The sequence below is a fragment of the Neophocaena asiaeorientalis genome, unplaced genomic scaffold, assembly GCF_003031525.2.
Source record: "Neophocaena asiaeorientalis asiaeorientalis breed wild unplaced genomic scaffold, Neophocaena_asiaeorientalis_V1.1 scaffold714, whole genome shotgun sequence".
NCBI lineage: Eukaryota > Metazoa > Chordata > Mammalia > Artiodactyla > Phocoenidae > Neophocaena > Neophocaena asiaeorientalis.
The window spans coordinates 282,438-309,964 of NW_020175660.1; the positions used below are offsets into that span (position 1 = coordinate 282,438).

At 35.4% G+C, this 27,527-nt stretch overlaps 1 protein-coding gene across 1 annotated transcript in view; it reads right to left on the reverse strand.

The window, feature by feature from the left end:
- Positions 1-27,527, reverse strand: part of GRID1 (glutamate ionotropic receptor delta type subunit 1) — a 662,424-nt gene that overhangs the window by 83,565 nt on the left and 551,332 nt on the right. The window lies entirely within an intron of this gene.

The following is a 27,527-nucleotide window of genomic DNA, read 5'->3' on the forward strand; positions in this document are numbered from 1 at the left end:
CCTGTTGTGGTAAAAAAAAAAAAAAAAAAAAAAAAGTGTTAATTCCATGTGTCACTCTCTCCACCTCCCTGTAAATAAAGACAGACTTCTCTGCTAGGTGAAAAAGGAAACAACTACGACTTCCAATTGGGGTATGGAGAGAAGACTGAGACCTCAGGCACCCCCAACAGAGGCTGAGCATATGCACTGAGCCTGCCTGCATGCCCTCAGCAGCATAGACTTGACTGGGTGGAGTGCCTGGGGTGTGGCCAAGCTCATGGAATGTAGGTACCTGGACAGAATCACAAGCTTGCCTGTTCTGAGAATTCTCTCCAAATGCCCAAGAGCCTCCTTTTGGCATGCATCTCCAGGGAAGATGGCTCACGGCTAGACAACTTTTCAGCTGTGGTCATTTCTCAATTTCCAAGGATATGAAGAACATCCTCCGGTTTTCTTCATGATTAATTTCTGTTTCATTTCTCAGTTTGCCTCAACCAGTCTGGTAAAGCAACCTCTTCTTATAATCAGTACTTAAGTGATACTCAGTTCCTATGGCAACATGTCGGACTAGTAGCCCTCACACCCAGCTCACGACCACTCCCAAATAAACAGCAATTCCAACAGAGATCCCGTTCATCTCTGCCTGAAACCCACTCAACACCAGAGGCCTCACTTTATAGGAAATTCTAGAGGCTTGTTGTAGACATGCAGAAGGAAAATAGGGAAACAAAATTTCACTGGACAGAAGTGACAATGAGCTTCTACAGAGATGTTTTTAGGGATGTGTGAGTGCCAGAATAGACAGGGTAAGCTCCAAGTCTCTCTCAATAACAATATACAAATCTGATTGGAGAGGTGATCTCTAGACCTTAAGAGAGGAATTTTTGAAATTTTTGATCTGACAAAGAAAGTATGAGCGAATCATCACGATATTGTTTTAGAGCCCTTAGTGAAGACTTGACATGGGGCACAGGAAGTGTCCTGAGGACTGGTAATCTGAGACACGGTGCTGCGGACCATACAAAGCCATGATATCTACTCTAAAGCAAACATCTTTCCTCCTTACGAGCAGCAGAAAATTGCCATGCAATCCTTGGGATTCCAGCTTTTTATGGTCGTTGGTCATGAACAAATGCTTGAAACACAGCACTGAAGATGTCTAGTAAAATCTGCCAGGAGAAAAAATCAAAAACTTAAATAGTCCTACAAGTATTAGAGAAACTAAACCCATATTTTGAAACCTTCCTGCATTGAAAATTCTTGGCCCAGTTAGCTTCACTAGTGTGCTACCAAATACTGAAGAACTAAATATTTCCAGTCTTCAGCAGACTCTTGCAGATAATAGCCAATGAAAGTTTCTTCCTGTAATCAAGTGTCTAAATGCTCATTAAACCTATTTCCTCTTACTGGACACAATGGAAAACTACATTTTCTAGCCTTCCTGGCAGTTAGACTGGGGCCACGTGCTAGATTCAAATTAATGGCATATGGACTTAAATTATGTATAAAAATTCTAGACCAGACCATAAAACCTGAGCCCATATATTCTTTCCCCTTCCATGGAAACCTCAAGAACCACATATTTAAGATGAGAGCCTTATAGTACGCCCAGATTTTGGACCCTTAATCATCCCCATGCCAAAAGGAGTCTCCTGAACTATTCTAGACTATAATGCATCCAAAATGAATTGTATTAAGGCATTTTGGCATTTAACTGTTATCACAATATAGCACAGATTAACCTGACAGATACTCATACCTCTAACCCAACTGATGAAACTAGCATAACTTTCACAACAAAATCTGACAAAGATAGTAGGAGAATGGAAATTAGAGGCCAAACTTAATCACAAATATAGATGTAAAAATCCTAAATAAAATATAAGGAAAATGAATACAGCAATATATATTTTAAAAGATAAACACTGTAACTTAATTGGGTTTTTTAGAAATGCAAAGTTGGTTTATCATTAGAAATATCAATGTAATTTACCATGTTAACATAATAAAGCAGAAAAAAACCCTACGATCATCTTCATAGATGTAGAAAAAGCATTTAATAAAAATGTAATATCCATTCATCTTAAGAAAAAACAAAAACTCAAGCTTCATAAGAATGAAGGAATTTCTTAATCATAGTTACCTGGAAAACATATCAAACATCATTCGAAATGGCAAAATACTGAAAGCTTCCCTTTTGAGACAAGAAACAAGATGAGTAGTATTAGTGAGCTCAGGCTGCCATAACAAAATAACAAAAACTGGTGGTTTAAACAACAGAAATATGTTTTCTCACAGTTTTGGAGGCTGGAAGTCTGAGATCACGGTTGAGTTCTTGGGGGGGACAATTCAGTCCATAGCACTCCATCCCTGGCCTGCCAAAATCATGTCCTTATTGCAGTGCAAATACATTGATTCCATCCCAGTAGCCCCCAAAGTCTTAACTCACTTCAACATCAATTCTAAAGTCCAAAGTCTCATCTAAATATCTAAATCAGATGTGATAATTGAGATACAATTCATCCTGAGGCAAAATTTGTCTCCAGCTGTGAATCTATGAAATCAGACACGTTATGTGTTTCCAAAATTTAAATGGTAGGACAGGCATAGGATAGACACTCCTTTCCTAAAGGGAGAAACTGGAAGGAAGGAAGGCATGACAGGTCCCAAACAAGTTCAAAACCTAGCTGAGGTAAATTCCATTAGATCTTAAGGCTGGAGAATTACCCTCTTTGGTCAAATACCCAGCCTTCCGCTGGGTTGCCACCCTCAAGCCTCTGTAGGGTCACTCCTCCCCCTTGGCTCTCTGAGGACACCGCACATGAGGTTCTCTGGAGAGGGCAGCGCCACCCCTGAGGCACTGGGCAGAGTGATCTTAACCCACTGAAAACAGAGAGGTGGGCCCCACCCTTTGAAATCAGGGCAAAACCAAATTAGTCCCTGGGCCTATGGTGGGAGTGGCAGCCCTGAAGATATCTGAATCACCTTCCTGGAAATTCTTCCCTTTTCTTGAAGAATAGCATATGTTCACAGCCAAATAAATCTATGGTCCAGGTCTATCGAATCCAAAGGTTCGAGTGACTTCCTGCTCTCCATCCCACTTTCTCTGACTCCTTTAGTTCAAACTGGAAATGTCTTTGTTGGTGTTAATCCCACTCTACTCCCGGATTTTGCAGAGATGGCTGATTAAGTCCACGAGGCACACCTGGGTTCTCTTTATTAACTGGCTGTTCAGCCAAACCATTAGTGTTCTCTTCAGAACCCGATTTCTCATTTTTTGCAATATGGATAGGCTGAGAATTTCCCAAATATTCAACTTGTGGTTCCTTTTTGATTAACAATTCTTCGTTCAGTTCATCTCTCCTTTCACCTTTTACTGTAATGAGTCAGGAGAAAGCAAGCTGCTCCTTTGACACTTAGAAATCTCCTCAGCTAAATATCTAATTTCCTTGTCTGCGACTTCTACCTTCCACAAAACACTAGAATATAGTCAAGTTCTTTGCCACTTTATAGCAAGGACTGTACTTCTTACAGTCTCCAGTAACATGATCCTATTTCCATCAGAGACCTCACCAGAACTTCCCTCAAAATCCATACTACTAGCACACACCTTAAACCCCTCCAGTCTCTAACCATTACCAGCTCCAAAGCTGCTTCCACATGTTTAGGTATCTGTTACAGTAGCACCCCACTTTAGCACCAACATCTGTATTAGTCAGCTCAGACTACCGAAACAAAATACCACAGACTGGATGGTTTGAAAAACGGAAATATATTTTCTCACAATTCTGGAGGCTGGAGGTCCAAGATCAGGGTGCCAGCATGGTCAGGTTCTGCTGAGAGATCTCCTCTGGCTTGCGGACGGCCACCTTCTCACTGTGTCCTCACATGTCAGAGAGAGAGAGAGAGAGAGAAATCTCTCTTCCTCTTCTTATAAGGCCACAGTCCTATCGGATTAGAGCCCTATCCTTATGATCTCATTTATCCTACTAACTCCTAGAGACCCCATCTCCAGATACAGTCACATTGGAGGTTAGGGCTTCAACATATGAATTTTGGGGAGACACATTTCAGTCCACAGCATCCACTAACATTGTTTATATTCAACATTATGTTGGAGGTCCTATTTAGTGCATTAAATGAAAGGAGAATGAAACTCTAAGGAATTGAACAAATAAACAAAATCCTGATTTTTCACAAATGATATGACTGTGTACATAGAAATTCTAAAAGACTCTATAGTTAAATTACTAGAATTATGACTGCTCTGAAAAGCAGTTACATTTAAAATAAATAAACTAAATTATTTTCTACATATTAGCAACATAAATATTCAAGATAAAGTTAAAAATTATAAGATACCATTTAAAATGGCATTAAAATTTCAAATACCAAGTAATAAATCTAACAAAAGGTGTTTATGTCTTTGTCACAAAAACATCATTGAGAGAAATTAAATTGAAAGAAAGAATATTTATATAAATGGAGAGACTACCATTTACATGAGTTGGAATATCCAATATTGAAGAAAAAATTAAAATAAATAAATAATAGATGAAAAGAGAGATATACTATGCTCATGAATAGAAAGACTCATGCCCAAAAGGGGCCAATTATCTCAAAATTTATCTAGAAATATATTATAATTTTGTTTTGGGGAAATATAAGAAGCTTATTTTTAAATGTTTTGAAAGAATTATGCTTTAAGGCAGTTCTGGAGAAGAAAAACAAAGATGAGTGTGGCAATTACAAAAGTATACAGTGCATAGGGGCAGACAAATAGACCATTCAAAGAGAAAGAAAGCCCAGACAGGGTCTCAGGGACATATAAAGCCTGTTTATGTGATAAAAGAGGCACTAGCAACAGTGGCGCCTGTCAAAACCCATAGCACTTTATAGGAGAAAGAGTGGTAGAATATAAATTATATAAATTGTGATACAGGAATCTAACTGTAATACAAGTGTATCACATAACCTCTGAAGGGTATGGGGAAGAATAAGCTTACCCAGGTAACTTTGGCAAACAATGTTTTACTGAAAGGTGTAAGGCTAAGGACAAAAGGTAGTGTTCATAAATGCTGTGTTCTAGTTGGTAAATTTGTCTCTCGTGGAATAATGAGATCAATTCTGAAACCGGATCATGTATTCACTGGGATTGAAAAAATAAGTAAATGAATGATAGATAGTGGGACCCAGGTTTCTGACTGTTGGAGAGGGAAATTACAGAGAAGCAAAGGGAGAAAACTAGAATGTAACACGTGACACTGAATTAGAAGCAGAGACAACACTATGAATTCATGTGTAACTTAGTAAAGATACAGATGAACAGATAAAGAAACAATTATAGACACATGGGTTAGTGAACAGATAGATAGACAGATAACTTCCTAGCTCTAACCTCTGAGAGGGTCTAGAAGCAGTGATGCCCCAGTAGCAGTGAGCACAGCTAGAACCTGCATGTTAGATTCCAATACCATTCTTAAACAAAAGAAGCCAGGATCCTTGGATAAATGGCTGATTCTAGGTCTGGGGCAGGATCTCGTGGAAAAGATGATTGTGAAAAATCCGGTAGTGTCAGAAAGCAAAGAAGTACTAAAATATAAAAGAATGGGGGTATGCCACAGGAGCCAACCCAAAACAGCTCCCAATGGCCAAAGCTAAAATAATTTGAGTAACAGAATAAATGCAGTAGTATTGGATTATCATTTGAAGCATAAAATATTCATGAGTCCATACTAATATAAACTAATAACTGAATAAATAAATAAATAGGGAGAGAAGGGATAAATTGCCCTTAGAGAAAAACTCCAAATAGCTTACGTAGATATTCACTCCTCCAGAAAGTGGAACTTATCCCCTCAACCCTGAGTGTGGGCTGTGCTTAATGACTCGCTTCTCAAGGACAGACTACAGAAAAGATGAAAATGTAACTTCACATTAGAGAAACCTGGAAAACACTACCTTGGCCAGGTGAACAAGGCTAACATCACCAGTCATGAATAATGCCCACAGAATGTAAACCTGATATGATGTCATGAGAAGGACATTTCTTCTCTATGGTCTTCCTCACGAAAACCCACAGGAAAAAAAAAAAAAAAAAGCAAGCAAACCCCAACTGAGGAACTTTCTACAAATCATCTGTTATACAATAATACAACACTCCTCAAAAACTGCCAAGGACATGAAAAACAAGGAAAGTCTGAATAACAGTCACAGACTAAGGAGACATGATAAATAAGTGCAACATGGGATCCTGGATGGAATCCCGGAAAAAACGAACGACACTGGGGAAAACTGGTGAAATCCAAACAAACTGTGGCATTTAGTTAATAGTAATTTAAATAGTAACAGTAAATGCTGGATTTTAGTCATGACAAATATACCATCATAATATGAGATGTTACCATAGGTGAAACTGGGTGAGAAGTATACAGAAATTCTCTGTACTGTTTGCTCAACTTTTCTGTAAATATCAACTATTCTAAAATAAAATGTTTATTTAAAAGAATCACAGGTGAAAGCATGGGTTTTTTCAATAAATGGTGCTGTAAAAATAGTTTATTCACATGGCTTAAATGATATTCTCAAAAACAAATTCAAGATGAATAAAAAAAATCTATATGTGAAAAATCAATGTCATACAATGTTTAATACAAATTATATGACTTGGAGTTAGGTATGATATATTAAAATAACACACAAACAGAACAAACCCTAAAGGGATAACTGATAAAGCTGACTAAGTTAATATTAAAGTCTTCTTCACAAAAGATACTGTAAAAAAAAATATATATATAAGCCCAGACAGGAATAAAATAGTTATATGCACATAACAGATAAATGTAAGCTTAGTAAGAATAAAACTAATAATCCAATTGAATAAAAGTAAAAGCAAGAAGTATGAAAAGGAAATGTGCAAAAAAATAAGCTTGAGTGGAAATAAACTTACGAAAAAATGCTTAGCCTCACTTGTAATCAGGAAACTGCAAATTAACATAGTCATAAAATACCATGTCAGACTTATAAGATCTTCAAAAGTGAAAAGTGTGAAATCATCAAATATTCAGAACACTGACAAACAATGGGTATTTTCTTTCACAGTTATTGAGAATGCAAATTTGCAAAACCACATTAGAGAGCAATTTGACAATATCTAATAAAATCAAACAGGCCTGTACCAATGAGCCAGAAATTCTAGTTCAAGGTCTATATGCCAAGAAACATATCCGTGTGTTCACAAAACACATATAAAAATGCACAAGGCAGGGCTGTCAATACTGGCAAAATATTGGAAATAATCCAATGTCAGTAGGGAAATAAGTAAATATACATGCTTGTATAATTAAAATATACTCCACTCTATAGTATCTAAATAAATGGACTAGACCTTTATGTATAAAATATTGACTGTAGGGACTTCCCTGGTGGTGCAGTGGTTAAGAATCCACTTGCCAGTGCAGGGGAAAATGGGTTCGATCCCTGGTCGGGGAAGGTCCCACATGCCACGGAGCAACTAAGCCCGTGTGCCACAACTACTGAGCTCACGAGCCACAACTCGTGAAGCCAGTGCACCTAGAGCCCGTGCTCCACAACAAGAGAAGCCACCGCAATGAGAAGCCCACGCACCGCAACTAGAGAAAGGCTGCACGCAACAACGAAGACCCAACGCAGCCAAAAATAAATTAAAAAAAATATTGATTGTAAAGTGCAAAACACAGAAGACCTTCTACTGTATATAGATTATATGCTACAATACTACCTATATACATTTGAAGGTATTAAAAATATTACACTGAATATTTTAAACGTATAGATATAAATATAAGATAGTAAATATATTAAAATAATCCTGTATTTTATTTATAGATGCATATTATATAGAGTAAAATTTTATTTATATATATGTAAACTCAACACACTCTGAATTCATGTCAGAAAATGCCTCTGGGTAGAATAAAAGGTAATGAAACTGGGAATAGGTTCAAATGTGTATTCAGCTGTGTCTATAAGATTTTATTTCAAAAACATAATTCGAAGCAAATTGATTAAGTAACATTTGCTACATGTGGGTGGTGGGGCAAAAGTCTTTGTTACATTATTTTTAATTTTTTTTCACAATTTAAATGTTGTACAAAACCTAGGATAACTAATGAGATGTGAACTATGTTACAAATACAAATATTGAGCAAACCCTGAATTCATGTACTTATAGAACTAATATTTGTAAATTCTGGGTTATGGTTGTTACAGAAAAGGAATGCAAATGTCATAATTTTTTACCATGCATACAAATACAATAACTAGTAAAAAAAAAATGAAAGTAATGCTCAGGGAAATGGGGAGAATATCTGTGTATGGTATTTCTCTTTTTTCCATAGTAGAGATTCAAATAATTGAAGCAGGTGGTTATAAAGTATTTGGATTCCTTTAGTTTTTCAGATATGATTTTATAACTACAAAGAATAATTTAGGAACTAATATTTCCTGCTATAAATAAATATTTGTTAAATTTCAGCAGTATCTTTAGTTCTACTTTTTTCATTTTTCTTCAAAGTCAAGAAAAAATAAATGTAAAAATGTAATGATTTCTCTAAAAATAAATTTGATCATATGATCCCATTGTTTCCTAGATTACCTCTCTGTATCCATAAGTATGCAGAGCCAGACACCTAAAATTATTTTCTCCAAATGGAAATATTGATTATTTTAGGGGGAAGGGGAAGAATTTTGGTGATTGTTAGTATTTTTTACTTGAATTTTTATGGTAAGATTAAGAAATATTTATAAAAAAGAATACAACCACTATTATTTTAAGACTCATGAAGCAATGACAATGAAGTACCACATGCCAGAAGAGGACAGCGTGACAAGGAATTTTAAAGAAAGGAATACCAACTAAATTGGAAAAGTTCAAGAACAGTTCAAGGAAGAACAGACTTTAACCAGACCTGGAAGAGTAAAGTGTCACAAAGAACGGAAGGATGGAATGTGTGTTGGGTAGTGGGGGAAATTAACTTGAAAAAGACTGGTTCACTGACAGTGAAATGACTGTATTCAAAAATACAGGAATATTTAAATACTAAAATATTTAAATATTAAACATTTAAATATTACTGTGTAGGAAATACAGTACAGTAATGATACAATTTCAATAGAGGGAGTTGGCCATTAATATTGATATGTGTAAAGTCCTAGGAAAGCATAGAAAAATGGGATTGTTCAGAGTCTGGTAGATCACAGACGGATTCACAGAGGATGGAGTACTTGAGTAGATTCTCAAATAGAACGTTATGAATTTTCCAGGAAGGTGAGGGCTAATATTCCATGATGGAAAAAAAATGCAAAAGGATAGAAAGGAGACAACTTGTGATTAAAACGTGTGTGAGGAGAAATGGAGAAGGGTGAGGCTGTCAAGGCAGGCAAGGATAACGTTCTTGCCTTCGGTGCTTTCTGGAAGAGCTTATATCTAGCAGAAAATCACTAATAGACTCTTTCTTGGAGCGGGGTGGAAATGGGAAATAACATGATCAAATTTGTCTTCTAAAAAGATGGTCAGAAGGAAATGGATGAAAGAAAAGCAGAAAAGATGGGTTTAAACACTTCCAAAGGCTGGGAGGAAGACATCCAGGTTTGTGAGCCCCTTCTCTAACAATACAGTGAAGAGGGGAAGATTTTGAGAAATAATAATGAGGCAGACAATCTATAGGTGGAAAATGATTTCCTGTGGGAAATGGGGACAGGCTGGGTTAAGGATGACTGAGTGACCTGGTGGATGGTGATGCTCTTCAACTAATGAATAACGTTGGTGGGGTAGTTTGGGGGCTGAGCTAATGAGCTCAGCGTTGAACAAGTTGACTTTAAGTGCCTGGCCTGGACCGAGGCCACGGATGTCACAACTTCTGCATTTGGTGGTAATTGAAGCCTTCAGGATGGATGAGATTGGCTGTGAAGGTTAGGAGAGTGAGCAGAGCAGTGAGCTGAATGTGTAAGCCTGGAAATACACCCAGTCAGGCATCCCCTAGACTGTCCTGGATATAAGTGGCTGATTATTTTTAGGCGGCCTGTCGGATTTCATTTATCCAGCTTGCTGGTTTCAGCACTTTGTTCCATGTTGTTGATACCATTTAGAGTCTTGATTCTATCAGTCAATATATTAACCATCCTAAGATGTTTCCGCTGAAAATGGTTTCTAGCTAGCACGCACTAGTCTCCCAACTTCCTAGTAAAATAACCAGAGAAAAGATAAAATGTCACATGATCACTCAAAACTTAACAACTCTCTAAAATAGAAAATGTGCTGTTCCTTTGCAAACATTTCTGGAACTGGTACAGAAAGCCTAAGAAGAAAACAGCCAGAAGTGAAAAGTCAACAGGATGAGATGTAAAGGAAAATGGTTTATAAAATAAAGAATTGCAAGTGAAAAATTGTAATTGCTCAAATAAAATCCATGTTGACAGTAGAGAACACAGAATAAATTGTATGAATGACACACTTCAAAAGTTGGCTCTGAATCCAGAGTAAAAGAATAAAGAAATGGAAGGAAGATGAAAATAAATTGATGATAGTAGCAGAGGCAAAAGACTAGAGCACCACCCTCAGAACAGAGTAGTTGCTAAGATACACGTAAAAGTATAGTAGAAGTAATAGCCAAAGTTGTACTTTAAAAAAAATCCTCAAATACAACAAAAAAACAAAATATAGGAGAAGGAAAGTTGAAAGACTTTATCACATTCAAAGGGAAACCAATGAAAAGAAACCTATACTACTTGTACACATACTAACAAAAATCTGTCAAAAATACCCAACAGGGGCTTCCCTGGTGGTACAGTGGTTGAGAATCTGCCTGCTAATGCAGGGGACACGGGTTCGAGCCCTGGTCTGGGAGGATCCCACATGCCGTGGAGCAACTAGGCCCGCGAGCCACAACTACTGAGCCTGCGCGTCTGGAGCCTGTGCTCCGCAACAAGAGAGGCCACGACAGTGAGAGGCTCATGCACCACGATGAAGAGGGGCCCCCTCTCGCCACAACTAGAGAAAGCCCTCGCACAGAGACGAAGACACAACACAGCAAAAATAAATTAATTAATTAATAAACTCCTACCCCCAACATCTAAAAAAAAAAATACCTTTGAAGTATTTCATCTTAAAAAAAAAAAATTTACCCTACAATTCAAGCTTAAGAAGGGAAAGCAGGACAGATCCAAAGGAAGAAAAATAAAGCTGGTCATTCATCTCATGTGGAATCTACATTCTAGAGAATATAAACTTGGATCCACTGAGTTATCCTTCATATCTAAAGAACCAGAAATGAAACATATCTGCAGAAATGAAGGCGTTTTGAAAAGAAAATGCCTAGAGTCTGTTGTTAAAACACCTACCAAAAACATCAACCAATCAAGAGTTAAACTGACACTAAGAACATCAACCAATCAAGGGTTAAATTGACATTAAGAACCTAAACATAGGAAAACCGTATATAAAATGATTTTCAGATTTTCCAAAAAAATAATCAGCAGGAACAATACTCTACCTTTCAAAATTATCTTAAAGGGAAAGATTTTAATAAATCATACCTATTTGAACTGGCCATGAATTAAATCTGCAATAAAATAAATATATATTGAAATATGTGGTCTTGTAATTTTGTACTTTGATTTGTGCATTTGTCTTTAATGAATATGTATTTTTAATAATCAACTTTGTACAAAACATATGTCCTTGAAATTTTAAATCCTCTGGGAAATTGATCAGTATGTCTTTGATATCTTAATGTTAAGACTTTGATGATTATTGAACACAGTGGTTCCAAGGTCAGAACTTTATGCCTCTCGACTAGGCAGGCATCTGCCAAGTTAAATCAAATATTATTTCATTAATGGTTTGGGACATTTTTTAAACCAATTACAAATCTATTTAACTATAAAACACATTTTCCCTCTTATTCACAATATTACTATGTAAGAGCATCAAATGTATTGCTTAAATCAATATATAATATGTTTATACCATTATTCTATTTTGCCAGTCTAATAAGCCTATCAGAAACAAACAAAAACGAATTGAAAGAGGTTAGCCTAACCCAATATGATTTGTTCTTGGGGAACTGGTACCACCTCCTAGGGATCACCGTTTCGTTTCTAAGTATTTGCAAATCTGTTTTCAATTAAATCATTCATAAATTTTGCCATGGTTGCACATCAAATTCACTAGCATATCAAATAAAAATTCAACTGCTTTTCAAAAGGTTAGATATTTAACCATCATCAATAATCTGACACTATTCTCATTTTTAAATATTATGAGCAGTGCACTTGCATATATATCTGCAATTTTCTAATGTCTTGGGATGGTTATCCAATTGAATCTGGAAGTAAGATTTAAAAGGCATCAGGGAAAAATGAGTTATTTATTTATCGAGGACCAACTGAATGCCAGCACCAGGCTGGATCTTATAAAGTTCAATTTAATTAACTGACATAACACACCACTGAACTGGTAGGTTTGTGTCTATTTTGGAGATGAGAAAGCTAAGGCTCTGATCCATGAAGTGACCATCTAAAATCACACAGACAGCAAGCCACTATGCTAGCACAATGTTCGAATCCCATGATTTTTATATTGCAGCAGTGATTCTGCTTCACTTTATCATACCACCCAGTATTCCTTAAGCACTGGCATTCTCTTTCCTTGTGACAGTTTTAAAATCAAAACTAGAGTTTAGAAATTAATTCTGCCTAAACTTCACATTTGTTTTCTTCAGCGCTTTTCCCAATTTAAGCTAATTCTGTAACTTGGTCCTACCTGCATGTGTTTTCTTTTTCTGTTTTTAAAATTTATTTATTTTAACTTATTTATTTTTGGCTGTGTTGGGTCTTCGTTGCTGCATGCGGGCCTTCTCCAGTTGCAGCAAGTGGGGGCTACTCCTCGTTGCAGTGCGTGGGCTTCTCATGTTGTGGAGCACGGGCTTTAGTAGTTGTGGCTCACGGGCTCACTAATTGTGGCTCGCGGGCTCTAGAGTGCAGGCTCTTTAGTTACGGCGCACAGGCATAGCTGCTCCACAGCATGTGGGATCTTCCCGGACCAGGGATCAAACCCATGTCCCCTGCAGTGGCAGGTGGATGCTTAATGACTGCACCACCAGGGAAGTCTCATGTGTTTTCAAGTAGATGTGCCTGTTTTGTTTCATCACCCTGTGCACTATCTCTCAACTTCTGTACTTGTCTTTTAGCCGTCTGACCCCATGGGAGATGCCCTGGGCATCGGCTTGCTGAACCTTCCTCACTGGGATCATTTGTGATTAGACAACTACCATTTTATTATTTAAAGACCTTCCCTTCTGAAATTTCTTGTAATCTGAGATAACTGTCAAGTTATGCCTAGCTATTTTTCTATTTCAGGTCTATTATAATAAATTTCGATAAGACAGTTTCTCTTTCCCCAAAACTTCTCATTACTTGCATTATCAACACATTATTTTCTTTCTATAATAATTAAAATGTGAACAGATCCACATGGCCCCAAATTTGCCATAAATATGCTGGTTGTTTTCCAAGACACTTGACCTGGGCTTGTTAGAAGACAGTTACTGAACACCAAGAACACCCAGGTTGGCTGGAAGATGGATGGTTCCATAGTCATTGAACATCAAGAGCAATGACCAACTCATTGAAACTACTTCATTTCTACTTCAGAGGATACTGGAATCGGGGTTCCATTTTACACCGGGTGGTCTCACTTCAAACTGTCACTGTATCCCTCTCGCTCTCAGTAGCACTTGATATAGCCTCACTGGTACCCAAATGTCCCACATGATACTATACAAGCCCAATGAGGAGCTCATTCTCAACAACAGATATTCTTCTCCCTGGTTTCACCAGCAGCCCCACTTTTGCTACTTTCTCTCTATATTCAACCATTTCTTCCTCCAGCTTTCAAATGCTCATTTTTGTTATTATTTATTTTCCTACTGACTCTAGGTTACCTGAGCCTGTCAAGTTCTCTTGTCCATTCATTCATGCACCTGTCCAACCCTACTAAGTTCTAGCTAAGTACAAAGCCCTTTACTTAGGATGGAGAATCCTAATATGACTCTTTCTACCCTCAAAGAGCTCATGGTCTAATAAAGGAGATAACTTATAATTGAACAGTAATAATTCAATTTAATAAGTCTGATGATAGAAACACAAAGAGAACAAATAAATCAACAGTTAAAATTCAATTTAAGAAGTTCTATATGCAAAAAAAATAAGGGAAGGAAAACCATACAGGATTAAAAAAATAAACCTGCATCTTAAAAAAGTTCAACTCTTACACTAGCTAAGTACTGGAAGTACATATATCGAGATACCCACCACGGCTTAGCAACCTGAGGCAAAACGGAATATACATGTAGTTATAAAGTTGAGTCTGGAAGGGTGGCTAAGGTCAAGTGAAGATTCTGTGCTAAAGAAGCTGAATTGTTAACCTGAAATGTATGGGGAACCACTGGAAATTTAAAAGCAAGGAACTGACTTGATCAGAATTTATTTTACAAAGATGTTTCTGCTGGCTATACAGAGAAAGGTTTGAAGGAGTTATTCAAGAAAGAAAAAAGAAAGTCAGAAGGCTGCTGTAATAAACTAAGCGGTCATCAGGACGTGGATATGTAAGAAAGAATACATAAATGACACCTATTTGAGAGATTTAGGAGGTAGAATGGATATGATCTATTTACAGAATAGTCTGGAGAGTATGGAACAGGTAGGTTTTTAGAATGACCCCAGTTTCTGCTTAGTTAAAAATAATATTCAAAAAGGAAGAGGATAGGATGAATAGAGAACAAGGAATTTTTAGTACAGTAAAGCCGTTTTGTACGCTACTATGATACTGGATACTCATCATTATACAGTTATCAAAATCTATGTAATGCACAATACGTGAATGAGCCCTAGGTAAACTATGACCTTCAGTTAATAATCATGTAACAATGCCAGCTCATCAAATGCACCACATTACTGCAAAATATTAATAATAGGGGAAATTAGCAGGGTGGGTATATGGAAATTCTCCATACTTTCCACTCAATTTTCCTGTAAACCTAAAGCCATTCAAAAAACTAGTCTACTTTTTTAGAAAAAATAGAAGGTGTGAGAAATACCAGTTCGAGGTCTCCCAACACCTTGGGCATGCCACTTTAAGTTAGCCATAGAGAAGGATCATCTTCTTGAACAGTCTACACAGTAAGCCTAAGGAAGTCCTATCTCTACACTTCCTTAGGATCCCAACATCTGCTTCAGAGGACTGGGTTCCAATCCTTTCACATTTCTTTCACAGCATGATAATGTAGTTCTAGATGTGACAGGAGGGAAGCAGGCGTGCATCCCATCACAGGAGTGGCACAATCTGTTTGCCCCTTATGAACCCAGCTTTCCTGACTTATATCAATTTTGCTCATATATTGTGCATTCATAAGCCTGAGCCTGAATACAAATTCTACAGCCAGTTTGTGCCTATGGATGATTTATCACAGCCATAAAAATCTGGAGCTTTTCAATTCATGAATCTCAGGGTTCCAATGTGAAACAGTACACAGACTGCAAGCTGCATTTCATGTGATTCTAATGGATCCACGAATACAGGAGCAATAGAGGAATAAAAAGGATGATTTAAAAAAATCAAAACATGTGGAAAATCTCCAATGTGACCTTTAAAAAAGGTGTTCTAGCAACATTTTGCCCAGCAGGAAACCAACACATATACCCAATAGAAGACTTTGCCCTCAAGATAAAAATAAATAATCAGGGAAAACCAAACAAAAAGCAAAGCCAACTCCTTCTTTGCATACAGATCTATAAATGGAGTGTGACCCGAAAAACAAGGAGCACAGAATACATGACTTCAGAGTTTAGGAGTGACATTCCTGATTCCCAGCTATTGCAGACACACTTCTAGGGATACGCAGCTCATCACCTCCCAAGGTCATTTACTAAACTTCAGACAGGTCTGACACCAGGAAGGGACTTTTTGTTGTTGAGCTAAACTCTATATCTTCAATTGTTCTACCCAAAGTTCCTCATTTTCTATAAATGAACCAAAAAGAACAAGTCTTCCTTCAAAACTTAATGCATCCATTTAACATGTATTGGGCATACATAGTGAGCGGTATGAACTGAATGTTGTATCCCACCCAGCCCTCACCAAATTCACAAGTTGAAGCCCTTACCTCCGATGTGATGGTATTTCGAGGTGAGCCTTTGGGAGGTAATTAGGTTTAGATAAGGTCATGAGGGTGGAGCCCCCATGATGGGATTAGTGACCTTATAAGAAGAAGAAGAAAGACCAGTGCTCCTTCTCTCTCCACCATGTGAGGACCCAGCAGAGAGAAGGAGGCCATCTGCAAGCCAGGAAGAGGACTCTCACCAAGAAACAAATCTGCTGGCACCGGGATCTTGGACTTCCCAGCCCCCAGGACCATGAGAAATAAATTCCTATTGTTTAAGCCATCCAGTCTATGGTATTTTGTTAAGGCAGCTGAGCTGTGACAGGCATTGTGCTAAGCATTGGTTATACAATGGAGGACAAACAAACTCAGTCCCTGGATTCACGGAGTTTATTATCTAGAAGGATGGATGCATTATAACAAAAAGTAAACACATAAACTCATGTGACAATTACTAAGAAAGAAAAGTACTAAAGTATATGAAGGAGAAAAATAGAAAAGAGTGATTTAAATTGAGGAATATCCAGGAAGGCCACTGTGAGGAGGTGACATTTGAGTAGAGACTTGAGAAATGAGTCAGTGTTGGCTGGGTCAAAAGCATAGAAGAGTGTTCCAAAAATTACTAGCTTAGTGAAGGCCACAGAGCAGAAAACTAACTGTGATCTTTGAGGAACGTAGCCAGGGAAGCTAGAGCACTGAGACATGAGATTAAATACAGTTAGAGGGCATGCAGAATGCCCCTACAGCTTTGTAGAAAGTCTTGAAATCAAGTAGTGCTGGTCTTCCAACTTTGTTCTTTTTCAAAATTCTGTTCCCCATTCTAGAGCCTTTGAATATATATATAATCTTTTCCAGTTCTATTTTTTAAAAGTCTGCTGGGATTTTAATGGGGATTGCATTGACTCTACAGCTCAGTTAGGACGATTTGCCATCTCAACATATTGAGTATTCCAATCCATGAATATTGGATATCTCTCCATTTATTTAGATCTTTAATTTCTCTTGGTGACATTTTCCACTAAATTTTCTGCTACAGGTGTAACCTATACATTTTTTAAAAAACGCATTCCTAAGAATTTGTACTTTTGGTACTATTATAATTTTTTAAAACTTGTTTTCCAGTTGTTGGTTATTAGTATGTAAAAATACAATTGATTTTTGTATAGGGACTTTGTTTCTGGCAGCCTATGAAGATTTATTTATTAGATTTAATTTTATTAAAAGACTTTTAGGATTTTTCACAAAATGTCATCGGAAAACAAACAGTGTTACTTCTCCCGCTCAAGTCTGTACACCTTTCATTTCTTTTATTGCTTGTTGGTCAGACAAGGACCCACAATATGATGTTGGGGAAAAAGCATCACTAAGTATGTTGTTAGTAGTCAGTTCTCTGTGCTGTTATCAGGGTGTGGAAGTTTCCTTTTATGTATTTATTTATTAATCATGAATGGGTGGTTAATTTTGTCAGATGCTTTTCTGTATCATTTGAGATGATCACGTGAATTTTGTCCTTTATTTTGTTAATGTGGTGAATCACATTAACTGGTTTTCAAATACTGAAACGAGCTTGTATCCCAGGGATAATACTACACTGGAATATGATGTATTATCCTGTTTATATATTGCTAGATTCAATCTCCTACCATTTTGTTGAGGATGTTTACATCTAAGTTCATGGGAGATATTGGGCAGTGATTTTCTTTTCTTGTAGTATCTTTTTTGGTTTTGGGTATCAGAATTATGCCAGTTTCATTAAATGAATTAAAAAACATTTTCTCCTCTATTTTCTGAAAAAGTTTACGATTAGTGTCATTTATTTGCCTGTTGGCTAGAATTTCATTTGTAGTGAGGCTTACAAATCCAATATATTTAATAGATAATTAATATTCAGATTTTCTGTCTCTTTTTAAATGAATTTTTATAAGATGTGTTTTTAAAGAAATGTATCCATTTCATTTAAGTTGTTGAATTTACTGGCATAAATTGTGCATAATATTGTCTTATTATTCATTTAATGTCTAAAAGATCTATACTGAAATCCCCACTTTCATTCATGATATTAATAATTTCAGTTTTCTCTCATTTTTCTTTATTATTCTTGTTTGGGGCTTATTAACTTTATTAAACTTATCAAACAACCAACTTTTGACTTTGCTAATTTTCTATGTCGTTATACATAATCTATGTCTTTCTTTAAAATTACTTTGAGTTTAGCCTGTTCTTATTTTTTTTTTATCTTTTCTGAGAGGGAAACTAAAAATCTCAAATTTAATCATTTTCTGTCCTTATATAGGCATTTAAAGCTATAAGCTTTCCTTTAAGCATTATTTTACCTGCCTTCCACAAATTTTGATATATTGTGTTTTCATTATTGCTTACTTAGAAATAATTTTTATACTTCTTTTATGATTTTTTTTCTTTGACCCATATGTTTAGAATTATGTTATTTAAATTTCAGTGGGGATTTTCTAGATTTTTTTTTTTTGGCTTTCTACTTTAACTCAATTATAGTGATAGAACATACTTGGTAAGATTTTATTCTTTTGAACTTGATTGAGATTTAACTCTATGGCCCAATGAATGATGCATCTTGGTGGATGCATACTTGAAAAGAATGTGTATTCTGCAATTGTTGGGTATAGTGTCCTATAAATGTCAATTACCTCAAGTTGGTGGATAGCATTTTTTAGATCTTCTAAAGCCTTGTTAGTCTTTTGCTTACTTGTTATGTCAATTTCTAAGAGAATGAAATTAAAATTTGGACTATATTAGATTTTTCTATTTCTCCCATTAGATTTGTCAAAATTTATATCATAAACTTTGATGCTTCGTTACAAAGTACAAACATATTTAGAATTGCCTTTTTGGTGAAATTGTTTCTTTTATCATTATGTAAGGTCCCCCTTTACCCCTTGTAATACTCTATGGCATAAATTCTACTTTGTCTAATGTTGAGATATCCTCACAAGCTTTCTTATGCTTATTATTTGCATGGCATATCTTTTCCCTTCTTTCTCAATCTACCTGTGCCTTTATGTTTAAAATGCTTGTAAACAGCATATTTTTCCAGTTTTATAGTTGTTAATGATGGGAGGTCTAGTGAGATAACTGTTATTCCATCATGGCATGTAGAGTTAAGTCCCACATTCATTTTCTTGGTACCATTAATATGCACCATCTTTCTTTTCCAGTTTGTGGTGCCCCAAAGGCAGGAACTGATGTATAGCTCTATTAAAATGTGTTTGTTAGCTGAAGCCAATCGCTTCAGGCTATTAGAATTTCATAGATCATTTTTGTCTAATTGGAGGCAGTGCTTTTCAAACTTTAATGTCAATAAAAATCATTTGGAGACCTACTTAGATATAAATTCTGATTCATGAGATCTGAGATAAGGCCTGGGATTTATGCCAGCAATGTTGGTCTGTGTGCCACACTTTGAATAGCACAGATGTGTTAAGACCTGCCAGCTCACAAAGAGTCATCCAGGTCTTCTTTGTCATAGGGCACTAACTTGAATGACTTGATGTTGAAAGGTGAGTATGTGAAAGTGTGAAGCTAGCAGCTGTAATAAAACAGAGGATGGTGGGACCAAAGGCAACCTGAAGAGTGCTAGCACCACCAAAGTCATTCAAATTTAAATATTTAAAACACTATGCTACCAAAAAACCCTATAAACTTGGGAAGTAAATTCAGGTCACATCCAACTGTTTATGATTCCTGTTCAATGTCTTTATCCATAAGTTAATTTTAAAAACGGAATCTTTACATCCAAATTGATGATGATCAATGTGTAAAAAGCCTTTAAGTTTAGTTTGCAAAGAGCAATTGATCCACCTTGGGTTTGGCCATGACTTCTTAGATACAACAATAGCATGATCAACTAAAAATATGTTAAGTTGGCTTTATTTGGCCTAATACATATCTACCGCTGCCCTGCTCATATTTTTTCCCATTTTATCCACAAAGATATCTTAAAATTTACATACATAGGTCTTCATAAAATCCATACATCTCTCTCTCCTTATACACATATATAAAATAAATCTATACATTATAAAATTTGTAAATATATATACACATACATATGTATTTATTTATCATAAGGCTTTCACTTATCAATATATATTTAAGGTTCCTCCATGGTTTTCCATGGCTTGATAGTTCCTTTCTTTTTAGCACTGAATAATATTCCATTACCTGGATGTACTCCAGTTTATTTATATTTTACCTCTTTAAGGACATCTTAGTTGTTGCCACATTTTGACAATTTAGGAAAACTGCTATAAAAAATTCACATGCAGGTTTTCATGTGGATATGGAGAAAGAGGGATGGGAGGGAGGAGGAGGAAGGATTAAACTAGAGGGAGGAAGAGGGAGGAAGAGGAAGGGAAAGGGAAGGAGGAAGGGGAAGATGATGGAAATGGGGGGGAGAGAAAGAGGGAAGAACAGAGAACAGAGTAAGAAGGGGAGGAGAGGTAAAGAAAGAGGAGAGGAGAAAGAGGAGGTGAATGGGGTATACTTATGCTTCTCTGTAGCATTACATACAAGAAGAGCAAGGGAACAAATTCTATAGAAGTTGCTCCATTGCTCAGGCAATAGAATAGTAAGGGGAGAAGTTGTGACACAAGAACATTACACCCAGATAAGTTTAATTCATGTGTAAACACAACAGAAAAAGATTCGCAGATATGCTGTCCCAGAAAAGATACCACTCTTGCTAGAGATATTGCTCAAAGAGCTATTCTAGTTGAATAAAAATGCATTAAAATAAAGAAACGAATGATGGCTAAATCATAAAGAGGTATTCAACAAGCACTGAAACATTTTGAACATAGAATTCAGTCCAAATAATGACTATAAATATGGATGAGATAAAACAAAAGAATGCAAATGCCAAATATGTATCTTAGAGAAACCGCAGAAGATTTAAAAACATAACAAAAGAAGAAAATCAGAATAAACTGAGTCTAAAATCTCAGATTCTGTCAACCAAAGAAATGATTGAGTAGGTGGAAGAAGAGGAAAAAAAGATATTCCACTATCCTCTTACGTAGGCAGAGATATGAATACATGGTTTCACTCTTGATTCTGAAAGAGAAATAGCAGTGCATGCAAATTTAAGCCTAAAGGATACCACTGGAGGTTAAAAGAGGATGCTTAATTTCTAGTGGGGGCAAGGTGGTGGGAGAAACACAGTAATAACAATGGTAACTGAATGTTAAACTTTATGAAAATAATTAAGAATGCATAAAAATCATGTAAACATGATAGCAGTAAGAACAAATGTATTTATATCGTATACCTGTCAACTGTATTTCAACAAATTATATAGTCTATCTAGAAAAAATGGACAAATTTCTAGAAATGCACAACCTACTAAGACTGAACCATGAAGAAACAGAATATTTGAATAGACCTATAACTAGTAAGGAGATCTAATCAGGATCTAATCAGAAAAGCCCAGGACCAGCTAGCTTCACTGTGGAATTCTACAATTTAAAGAAGAATAAACACCAGGACTTCCCTGGTGGCTCAGTGGTTAAGAATCCACCTGCCAATGCAGGGGACACAGGTTCGACCCCTGAGAAGATCCCACATGCCATGGAGCAACTAAGCCCGTGCACCACAACTACTAAGCCTGTGCTCTAGAGCCCATGAGCCACAATTACTGAAGTCAGTGTGCTGTGCTCCACAACAAGAGAAGCCACTGCAATGAGAAGCCCGTGCACTGCAACACAGAGTAGCTCCTGCTCTCTGCAACTAGAGAAAGCCCACGCGCAACAAAGAAGACCCAATGCAGCCAAATAAATAAATAATTTTTAAAAAGAAGAAGAAACACCAATCTTCATCAAACTCTTACCCAAAAAATTCAAGTGGAGGGAATACTTCCTAATTCGTTTTACGAGGCCAGCATTACCTTGATACTAAAGTCCAAAAAAGACACTACAAAAAAAGAAAACTACCAACCAATATTCCTAATGAATGTTGATGCAAAACTTCTCAGTGAAATACTTGCAAACTGAATTCAACAGCATATTAAAAGGATTATGTACCATGACCAAGAAGGATTTATCCCTGGAATGCAAGAATGGTTCAACATAAAAAATTTTATCAATGTAATATAGCACATTAACAGAATGAAGATACAAACCACATTATCATCTCAATGCAGAAAAAGCACTTGAAAAAATCCAGCACCCTTTCATAATAAAAACTCAACAGGCTAGGAACAAAAGGAAACATCCATAATGTAACAATGGTTGAGAAACCCAAAGCTAGCGTCATACTCAATGGTGAAAGACTGAAAGACTTTTCTCTAAAATTAGGAACAAGACAAGGATATCTTCTTTTACCATGTAGTACTCAACATAGTACTTGAAATTATAGTTAGACAATTAGGTAAGAAAAAGAAATAATTGGAAATAAATTGGAAAGGAAGAAGTAAAAGTATCTCTGTTGTCAGACAATGTGATCTTATATGTAGAAAATGCTAAAATTAGACAGACACATATGCACACACACACACAAAACTATTAGAACTAACAGACTAATTAAGCAATGTTTCAGGATACAAAAATCAATGCACAAAACCCAGCTGCATTTCTATACATTCAGAACGAACAGTCTGAAAGGGAAATTATAAAAACAATTCCAATTACAATAATATCAAAAAGAATAAAATACTGAAGAAAAATAACAAAAAGGCATGTACACCAAAAACTAAAAATTTTGGAAAAAAAATTTAAAACGCAAATAAATGGAATGAATCCTGTATTCATGGATTGGAAGACTTAATATTGCTATGATGCCAATACTACCTAAAGCAATCTATAAATTCAATGCAACCGGTATCAAAATTCCAATGATGTTTTCTGCAGAAATAGAAAAATCCACCCTAAAATTCATATGGAATCTCAAGGGACATCAAATAGCCAAAACAATCTTGATAAAGAACAAAGTCGGAGATCTCAAACTTCTGAATTTAAAATGTACTACAAGCCACAGTAATCAAAACAGTGAGGAACTGGCATGATGACAGACATACAAACAAATGGAATAGAACAGACAACATAGAAATACTGCCCCATAAGTGGTCAAATGATTTTCAACAATGGTGTCAAGATTTCTTAGTTATGACAACAAAAGCAAAGGCAATGACGACAACAAAGAAATAGATAATTTGGACTTCATCAAAATTAAAAAAAAAAGAAATTCTGCATCCAAGGACACTATCAGCAGAAAGAAAAGGCAACCCACGGAATGGGAGAAAGTATTTGCGAATCACGTATCTCGTAAGGGATTAATATCCAGAATATAAAAATCTCCTACAACTCAGTAACAAACAAACAAAAACAACTCAATTAAAAATGGGCAAAGGACCTGAATAGAAATTTCTATAAAGAAGGTATGCAAATGGAAAATAAATACATGAAAATATGCTCAACATCTCTAATCATGAGGGAAATGCAAATCAATACCAAAATGAGATCACTTCATACCCATTAGGATAGCTATTACAAAAATAAAAACAAAAACAAGCATTGGTGAGGATTTAAAGAAATTGGAATCCTTGTGTCTTGCTGGTGGGAATGTGAAATGGTGCAGCTACTGTGGAATATGGTAAGGTAGTTCCTCAAAATTATTAAACATAAATTTTCCATATGATCCAGCAATTCCACTTCTGACTATATACACAAAAATATTGAAAGCAGGGACTTGAACAGCTATTTTTATGCCTATATTTATAGCAGCATTATTAAATAATAGCCAAAAGATGGAAGCAACCCATGTTCCTGGACAGATGAATAGATCAATAAAATGTGGTATATACATACAATGAAATGTTATTCATCCTTAAAAAGCAAGGAAATTCTGACACATATGACAAAATGGTGAACCTTGAAGACATGCTAAGTGAAATAAACCAGTCATACAAAGACAAAAACTGTATTATTTCACTTATATGAGGCACCTAGAGATTCAAATTTATAGAGACAGAAAATGGAATGGTGGTTTCCAGGGTCTGGGGAAGAGGGGAATAAAGAATATTGTATATATATTTGCCAGATGATGTGATCTAGAGATAGTAGTGATATTTGCAGAACACTGTGATTATACTTAATGACACTGAATTGTACACTTAAAATGATTAAAAAGATAAAATTTATGTTATGTATATTTTCCCACAATTTTAAAAACAAAAATAAAAAAACAACAACATGCATTTTAATAATATATTCTAATATCTAGGTAAATTTGTTTTTTTAAAAAAGTAAAGTTTATTCAGTAAGTAAAATACCAAAAAATAACAATTTAAAAACTAACTTTAGAAGACTATCCATTGAATAAATTGGAAAAAAATACTAATTATCTCCTAAAAAGGAAGGGATCAGACAGCTTCAAAAATGAGTTGTTGGGGCAGGGGTGCAGTGGAACAGAATAATATAGGAGCAAAGTTTTTGTACACTATTAAAATAAGGTAGTATTAATCTAAGTTAAATTGCTATAAACTATTAATTGTAACACCTAGGGTAACCACTAAGAATATAACTCAAAAAATATATAGTAAAAGAAACAATAACGTAATTAAAATGGTATGCAAAACATATCTACTTAACACAAAATAAGGCAGTAATGGAGAAAATGAACAACAAAAAAGATGTAAGACATATATAAAATGAATAGCAAAATGGCAGAAGTGAAGTCTTCTTTATCACTAATTACATTAAATATAAATGGATTAAACTTTCTGATTAAAATGTAGACATTGGTAGACTGAATTAAAAACCACAATTCAACTATTTGCTGTGTAGAAGCTACTTGCTTTAGATTCAGAGACAGATAGATTGATACAAAAGGATAGAAAAAATATTCTGTACAAACAATAATCAAAAGAGAACTGGAGTGGCTATGCTAATGATCAGAAAAAGTAGACTTTAAAATAAAAATTTTATGAGAAACAAAGAACATTATATAATGATAAAACAGCCATCAATAAGAATATATAACAATTACAATTATAAACATATACACATGTAACAAATGAAGAGAAATTGATAAAATTGAAGGGAGAAAGAGGCAGGTCTACAAAAATAGTTGGAGACTTCAATATCCCACTTTCAGTAATTGATAGAACAAGGCAGAAGATCAACAAGTAAATGAAAACATGAACAACACTATAAACCAACTAGACTTGATGAAACAGACAATATGAATTGCTCTATAGCTATGAAAAATTTAATTCACAATTTAAAAGCTCCAAAAATATGAAATCTCCATGCCTGGATGGTTTCCCTGAAGAATAACGCCCAACACTTAAAGATGAATTAACAGCAATTTTACATAATCTCTTCCAAAAAAACAGAAGATAATTTCCTAAATCACTTTATGAGGCCAGTGTCACCCTGATATCAAAACCAGACAAAGACACTACAAATAAAAGTACAAACCAATATTTCTTCTAAGTTTGGATGCAAAAATCCTCAACCAGAATATCAGCAAACAGAATTCAACAATATATGAAAAGAATCATAGACCATGACAAAGTGAGATTCATTCAAGATATACATTTAAAAAAACAATCAATTTAATCTACCATATTAATAAGTTAAAGAAGAAAAAGCATATAATCATGGCAAGTAATGTTAAAAAAAGCATTTGGCAAAATCCAGTACCCATTCATGCTAAATATTCTCAGCAAATCATGATCTTTTGGCTTAAAGCAATTATAACTATAATTAATGCAATTCCTGTCAAAACCACAGAATGTTTTTATATAGCCATAGACAAACTTATTCTAAAATTTGTATGGAAAATGCAGGCCCCAGAATAGTTAAAACAATCTTGACAAAGAACAATAAAATGGGAGGAATCACTATGCTCAGTATTAAGGCTTACTGTGCAGCCACAGTAATCAAGACAGTGTGCTATTGGCAAAGGAATCAGCACATAGATCAATGGAATGAATAGAGAACCCAGAAATAGACCCACATAAATATGTTCAACTGATTTCGGACAAACTTAAATAGTAATTAAATTAATAAGTGGTGCTATAGCAATTGGACATCCATAGCCAAAAAAAAAAAAAAAAAAAAGAGAACTCAAACTTCACACCTCATATAAAAATTAACTCAAAACTGATTGTGGACCAAAATGTAAAACTAAAAAACTTTTAGAAAAACAAGCAAACAAACAAACAAACAATCCCAGATTATCTTCAGGGTCTAGGGCTAGGCAAAGAGTTAGACTTCATACCGAAAGCATGATCCACAAAAGAATAAATTTATAAATTAGACCTCATAAGAATTAAAAACTCCTCTTTGTGAAAGACCTTGGTAAGAGGTTGATAAAACAAACTTCAGAGTGGGGGAAAATATTTGCAAACCACACATCTGGCAAGAAACCAGTGTCTAAAATATATAAAGAACTTTCAAAACTCAACATTAACAATCCAGTGAGAAAATGGGCAAAACACATGAAAAGGTATTTCACCAAACAGAATACACAGATAGTAATAAGCACATGAAAAGGTATTCAGTATAATTAGTCGTTAGGGAAACACAAAACCACAATGAACTATCTCACCATGCCTATCAGAATAGTATAATAAAGAATAGTGACAACACTAAATATTGGCAAAGAGGCAAAGAAACTGGATCATTCCTACATTACTAGTAAGGTAAAATGGTACAGTCACTAGAAAGCAGTTTGATCGCTCTTTAATAAAACAACATGCTATTACCACAGATGCAGCAATTACATTCTTGGATATGTATCACATACTAATAAAAACATGTTCACACAAAAACCTACACACAAATGTTCACAGTGGCTTTATTCATAATTGCCCCAAACTGGAAACAACCCAGATGTCCTTCAATAGGGGGATTGTTAAATAAACTGTGTTACATTGGCTTCTACCAAGCAAAAAGAAGCAATGAACTATTAATACACATAACAATTTGAATGAATCTCCAGAGAATTATACTGAAAGAAAAAGTCAATCCCAAAAGTATGATTCAACTTATACAACATATTTGAAATAACAAAATTTTAGAGATGGAGAACACATTAGTGTTTTCCAGGTATTAAGAACAGGACTGGAGGGAAAGAAGTGCAAAGGAGGTGAGTGTGATTATAAAAGAACAATACAAATCTACACATATGGTAAGATTGTGTAGAATCAAATGCACACACACACACACACACACACACACACACAGAAATGAGGGCAAGTACAGATGAGAAATCTGAATAGAATCAGTCAATTGTATCAACATTAATATCCTGGTTTTGCAAAATGTTACCATTGGGGCAAACTTGTTAAAAGATATTATGAGATCTCTCTGC